Raw genomic sequence first — 6,180 nt, 5'->3', positions numbered from 1 at the left:
AGATTGGACTTACCTATCATATAAGATCCAAGTGAAACGTATTTATTACAAGTTATCATTTGACTTTTAACAAGTGACGTGTTTTATTATTTATTAGAAGGATTCCGTGTATAATTAAAATATATTATTTGACTTCTCGGAAAGCCATTTTATAAACGTCAAAACTTTGATTAGGTTAAACAAACCCAAGTTGAAATGACATCCACCCCTCCACCCTCCCCACTTTTTTTCACGAGCTTTTTTTTAATGTTCCCCACTTTCTTCAATCAATTTAAAAACTTAAAATATCTATCTAATAATTATTGATACATATATATTGAATTATTAAGAAAAAAATAGTAACTAAATGAAAAAATCACAAGTAATATAAAAAAATGGTATCATGGTAAACTTATATATATTATAACTTTCTAACTAGTATATTTATTATTTATTTCTAAATAACTATTATATTTAATAAAACCTAAATTAGAAAATCAAAGAATAAAAATGTGTTACCTTCTGTTGCTATAAGAAATTTTCAAAAGTTATTTAAAATAAAAACAAATGCATGATAGGCTATTTAATTATAAATATACATAATCAGAAAAAAGTTAGATATTTTTTTTGGTTTTTAAATTTTAATTCTAAAACATTTGATTTTATTAATATACAAATTTAGTATATGGTTTTGAATGTTTATAGTTGTCAATTCATTTTTAATTGGAAGGAACTTAATTTTTTTTTTTTTTGAAACCACAAATCTACTCTACTCATTGAGCAACACCGAATACCGTTTGGCTAGAAGCCCTTTGGTAAAAAGAACTTAATTCGAACTTAATTTAATTTGACATAAGTCGCCGGGGGGGGGGGGGGGGGGTGGGTGGTTAAATACTATAACCCAATTTTATTTTATATAGGATTTGAAACTTTATTAGTTTATTTTTACATATTATTTGTAATTTTTCTTTTCATCTTTTGAGTATAAACAAGTTAACATGATACTTTTCGCAATCACATAGATAAACATAAATGAACACAAGTGAATATAAATGAACACGACAAATAAAAGATGAAAAGGAAAATTACAAATAATATGTAAAAATAAACTAATAAAGTTTCAAATCCTATATAAAATAAAATTGGGATAACTAATAAAAATAATTGTAATAATTGTAATATAAATATAATGAATGTCCCTGATAACTAATAAAAATAATTTATACATTATTAATATTACATATTTTGTTGTTAATATTAATGTATGCATAATAAATTAAAGCATAATTGTATTTAATAAAAAGGATGATAGTTATGTTTGGTTAAAAATAGTTGTAATTGTGGGTTTCTATTATGTTTTTGTTTCACGTAAATAATAATAAAAGAAAAAAAACTAGGTCCCATCAATGTGATGAGTAAGAGCATTTTAGTAATTGGCTATAGAGAGATTAATCATCAAGCTCTAGTGCCCGAATCAAAATTTCCACCAGAACTTCATTAAAGGTATGTTGACACCAAATCTGATATTCTGCCAAATCATAGATTGTTAATCGGTAAACGATTACCATAGGGCTTGCATTAACATTTTCCATTTGGTGTAACTTCTTGGGCTGGATCATACCCCCAAATATGAGATTCTACTGCAATAATCGATACCGCAGTCGGATAAGCGCCGACAAAGAACTTTCAAACACATGATTTTGTGAAATTTTAAATAACATCTCTCTCTCTCTCTCTCTCTCTCTCTCTCTCTCTCTCGATCTCGACGATAGATCGACATTATTTAGTGTCTAAACCCACAAGGTGTGAAATTCTCGTCTCTGTTACTCTTGTGTTTTCTTATTTATGCCGATTTTGCTCCGATACGGTACCCCATACCACCGATGGTGTCATTTCCAGTTTCATCAAATCCTTAAATAAAGAGAAACAAATAAGCTTAAATGATGGGAATAGAAAGAAACCTTACTACCATCTATAATAATTCATGGTCGGACGACCATTGTAACCTCTCTAGATTCACAAATTTTGTTATATGATGCAAGTTCTTCAGTTTCTCCCAATTTTGTTTCTCAAATGTTTAAACTACAATGATCAATTTTTTTTTTTTTTTTTTGAGTTGTTTGTTCATGGATTTTCATTTTTTGGCTTCTTGTATTCCATTTATCAAACTCAAATTCCCTTCATCCACCACTATCTAATCTCTAATGATATCCAGACTCAATGCTTCATTTGTGTCTATTTTGCACAATAAAATCCGTGGAACATCTGATTAGAATTATAAATGCAAACTCCACATATATATGTTTTTATTTAGAATTTGCACAAGTAACATCTAGGTATGCATTTAAGAACTGTTGTCAATTTTATTCTTGTTATCATGTACACATGATGTATATAAATTTATTTGATTCAGACATGGTTACGTTAGAAGTTACGATCCTTCATCTCTACCTTCCTGGTTGTATAGATATCGAACACACCGTCGCGCCTAAGAGCCAAACATGTTTAGCTCTATTCTATATCACGACCCTTATACATATATATATATATATATATATATATATATATATATATATACACACACACACACACACACACACACACACACACAAAGAGAGAGAGAGAGAGAGAGAGAGAGAGCTAGGTTCAAGTATTCTAACTAATTATTGTGCGGATATCGTATGGTATGAGAATAATAAAGAAAATATGTTGTTTGATAATATAAATACGTTCAATCTTACATAACTATAGTCATTAACACACATTCTCACTAATTAAATCGTCTATAAGGTTATTATACATTTATTATTATTATTCTCATTTCTGTCAGAATGTTGTCAGAATGTTTATTTGGGTCGTATTCTGTCAGAATGAAAATGAATGAAAAATGATGTGTGAGAACAAAAATAAATACTAATTAGCGAGAATGCATGAAAATGACGATATTTTTGTAAGGTTGAACATGTTCGCATTGCTAAACAACTTATTCTCTTAGTAATTCTCATAGCATGCGATATCCGCACAATAATTAGTTAGAATAGAATAACCTAAGTCTATATATATATATATATATATATATATATATATATATATATATATATATATATATATATGTTCTCAGTGCTATTTCAAAGAAAAAAAAGTAAAACCTGTATTAATTCTATATATTGAACAATACTGACCATATCTTGATCAGTACACCATTTTGGAAGCAAAATTTCACAGCAACACATAAAAGTTGGTGTATGATTGTAGAAGCCCTTAGAACACAAACCAAAAATCATTTAAAAAATCAAAAACTATGGTTTAAGACTTTGCCATAAGAATTTGTCAATTAAGTGATTTGGAGTTGAAAAGATACTATCCCAACTGTCAACGTTAAGCATCACCATCGACTAACCATGTATCCAGCAGCAACAACACCGATGTCGGCGTTGTCTCCATATTTCTCTTCAATTATCTTCTCACCTGCATCTAGCTCAACGATTGAGGGTGGATCTCAGTTTTCTGCTGATCTACTAAAGCGAGAACAAATTTGACGATTGTGACCAAGTGAAGGGGAGAAACGTTGGAGGAGGCGGTAGTGTTGATGCCAATCAACGTTATTTTCAAAGTAGAATAGTTAGAGGAATAAATTTTATGTTTAATGTAAAAACCATATTTTTAGGTAGTGGTATTTTTTAAATTAATTATCAATATAAAAACTTTATTATATATATATATATATATATATATATATATATATATATATATATATATATATATATATATATCTGATTCTATGGACGACGATGTACAACTTTACTGTGCATCCTTTTATCTAATCCATTCATTAAATAATCATAAGGTTAAAAGATAAGTTCTATAGTTCTATAAGTTTTATATATATATATATATATATATATATATATATATATATATATATATATATATATATATATATATAGAGGTTGAAATGTTTCTGACAACTATTATGTTCGTAAATGCACCAATAAAAAATTAACAAATAATTAAATATTAATTAAATCAAAAAGGGTATTTCTTGTTTTTTGCACTTTGCAATTAATGTGATCATTTAATTAAATCCCTTCAATTAAGGAAACAAAATAAATAAGCTTTATAAACCCTAAAACAATTCCAGAACATCAATCCACCAAATGGTAGATATCTATTTTCCGTCTTCAATTTCTTCACACGTCCCCAGATCGTTGATTTTGTTTGTACCACCACGGTCAGACGTAGCAATCAGCAACACCATCCTCTTTCCTCATTCAAATTATGGTCTTTCCTCATCAGTGAGATTTTGTTCTCCAATTTGAAATCGATTTTCACATAATCGATTTTTGTAATCGAAATCGATTTTCTTTTCTCGCAATTTTTTTCTCAGATCAAAATCCAATTCTGTTATAAATGGAGTCTTAATTTTAAGGCAGAGAATCGCAAGTTACCAAGAGAAAGAAAGAATGAGGAGCCGGGAGGGAAGAATAACAATTGTTGCTGTTACTTTTTTTGCTTCTGGAACTTTCAAAAATTGGTAAGCTTGCTTATTTATTCTTCTCTTATCATTGATTGGCTTGATTTCTTTGGAAAAGAGAAAGATGTTTTCTTGGTTTGATGCTTTAAGTGGATGATAATAAAACATGTCTTCCAAGTGTTTGATATAATGTCAAAAAGAGAAGGTTTTGGTGTAAATGAGGTAATATGTTGAACTATTTGGGAAGATTCTGTCAGAATCTGAGGTAATTTTGATATGTTGAACTATTTTGGATGATAATGAAACATGCCTTTACATGTTCTTTTTTCTCCTTTGATTACAGATGCTAATATTCGGGGGATTTTTTTTTGTGTGTGTTCAAGCATAACTAATTATTGTGAATAATTATTTTATCCATTAGTAGAACAAAGCTAAATTAACTAGCATCATTCAAAAATGTCACAGGAGGGACGCCCTCCAGTTTTGGTTTATAAAAAAATTTATAATTTTTTCAAGTTATATGGAAATGAGGATTTGTAATTTAATATTACAAGTTTTATTATTATTACAGCTCTATCATATGTAATTGTATTTTATTATTACATAGTTTTTTTATGGGTTTAGATTTTGAAGAGGCTACCATTGATGTAGAATCGAGTTCAAGAAGATAGAAACACATACAATGAATGTTATTTCAAAGTTGCAAATTCTTTCAGAATGAGCTAACACAATATTATTTTAGAATAAGGTTAGTAACACTCATTGATTTCATGCCTATTATTCTGACAAACATGGTAAATGACAGTGTAAGAATTGATTGAAAACCTTTCAGCAAAGCATCATGAAGCAATGAGTACATTCTATGAGCATTCTTTCAAGAGTATTTTCATAGAATATCATTGTTGTATGAATGGTTTGCTAAAATTTACTATTTTTTCTATTGTACAAAAATTTCAAGATTGTTAAATTGCAAATTGTTGGTTTGTTAAGTTTTATCATCTAGAAATACGATTGCAAGTTGCAAGTAACATGTTTTTAATTATTTATAGTGGCAATTAAACTAGCTAAAATGTATTCTATGTATTATGTTAGAATGTATTCTATATATTCTACTAGAATGTATTCTATGTATTCTGTCAGAATATATAAAGTGATAACAGTTTCTTAACCATTCTTAGTTTTTGTTGTATTTGTGATAAGATGTGTGACAATCCGAAAAAAAAATTTGCTTTATCAGTTTAGCCATCCAACTCAGCTGAGTGACAGACTCGTTTCTCCTATCATTTAGCCTTGTTTAGAGTCCGTTTAAAGGTTCAAAGCTCAGTACATTCAAGCCTCGAGTATAGGATTGGGTCGTGTACACTTCTAGCACCAAAATAGAGCCTTACACTCCAACATAAGGAGTGTACGGCCACACACCTGGGTGTGCGGCCGCACACCCCTCTCCTGGCAGCACACTCACGTGTATAAGGTTGGGACTTAGCCTTCATTCATCCCTTTTCACACTCCTAAGCCTAGAACTCGATTTCTCTCTCAACTATCATCCGATTTTCCGCCTAGATCTTCAAGAATGTAAGTGTTCTTCCTTTGGTTTGTTGTTAATCTTCTTAATCTAGTAACACTCTTTGATTTCATCCATTGGAAATCATGTTTTGGCTAGATCTTCAAATCTTCATCCATTTCACCAAGAACACACACTTGTTCTTGGTGATTTTGAGCCTTCTCGA

Source organism: Lactuca virosa, chromosome 1 (genome assembly GCF_052849685.1).
Source record: "Lactuca virosa cultivar CGN04683 chromosome 1, Lactuca_virosa_CGN04683_v6, whole genome shotgun sequence".
Taxonomy (NCBI): domain Eukaryota; kingdom Viridiplantae; phylum Streptophyta; class Magnoliopsida; order Asterales; family Asteraceae; genus Lactuca; species Lactuca virosa.
Note: the sequence above shows the minus strand (reverse complement) of the source record.